This window comes from Lathyrus oleraceus, chromosome 5, assembly GCF_024323335.1.
Source record: "Lathyrus oleraceus cultivar Zhongwan6 chromosome 5, CAAS_Psat_ZW6_1.0, whole genome shotgun sequence".
Classification (NCBI taxonomy): domain Eukaryota; kingdom Viridiplantae; phylum Streptophyta; class Magnoliopsida; order Fabales; family Fabaceae; genus Lathyrus; species Lathyrus oleraceus.
In genome coordinates, this window is record NC_066583.1 from 128991374 (window position 1) to 128992392 (window position 1019).

General features: G+C 42.0%; 1 pseudogene; it reads right to left on the reverse strand.

Annotated features, from left to right (window-relative positions):
* Window positions 1-276: 276 nt before the first annotated feature.
* LOC127079203 (60S ribosomal protein L12-3-like) lies at window positions 277-720 on the reverse strand (annotated as a pseudogene).
* Window positions 721-1019: the final 299 nt, after the last annotated feature.

A 1019-nucleotide genomic window follows, 5' to 3' on the forward strand; every position in this document is an offset into this window, starting at 1 on the left:
CTTGTAATAACTTGGATGTATTTAGAAAAACAAATTTCTATACTTTCAAATTCTATACTTTATAACTTTGAATGTATTTAAAAATATATATATTTCCATACTTTATAACTTGAATGCATTAAAAATACAAAATTTATATACTTTATAACAGCAAGCAAGAAAAGAAAAAAAAATATTTTAAAATTCTATATTATATGATTTAAATATATTTAGAAAAGAATAACTTCTATACTTTTAAAATTGAACAACAGCAGCTTGTACGCATTTAGAAAAGGATCACTTTCTATCAACAGTGCATCCAACCGAGACACACGTCCCCAAGATATCCTTCACAGTTCCAGCAAGCTCCTTCGCCATCGACCTAGGTTTCATAATCTTAGAAATTTCAATAGCATCGTCAAGAGAAATGTTACCGTTATGCTTGATGTTCTTCGTCTTCTTCCTATCACGCTCTGGTTCCTTCAAGGCCTTGATAACCAGCGCCGCCGCAGATGGAACAACAACTACCTTGGCTTGATGATTCTGAACGGTGAGCTTGACGGTAACCCTAAGACCCTTCCAGTCCTTGGCGGTTTCCTTAGCGATGTCTTCTCCGATCTTTTTCGGGGAGAGACCGAGGGGACCGATCTTGGGAGTGAGGGAACTCGCTGCTCCGACTTCACCTCCGGTGACGCGGACATAAACTTCGACGACTTAGGATGGGTCGAGCTTGAGAGGCATTATAGAGAGTCTTGGTATGGCGGTAGGTGTGACGGCGTGAGAGGAAGTTCGTCGGTGGGTTCGTTATGGTTTTCGGTCGGCTATTGCCGGTGGAGATCGGAAGTGTGTGGTGGAAGAGAGAAAAGTCGCCGGCGGTTTGAGGGTTGGGTTTACATTCTGAAGTTTGTGAAGGTGAGGGGTTCGTGGAGGTGAATAGGGTTTATGGAGGATGGGGGTCAGCGAAGAAGAAGATGGAAATCAAATGGAGATGGTGGTCGTGGATCTTAAGAGTGGAGGGGGAAGACGAAGAGAAAAAGCTT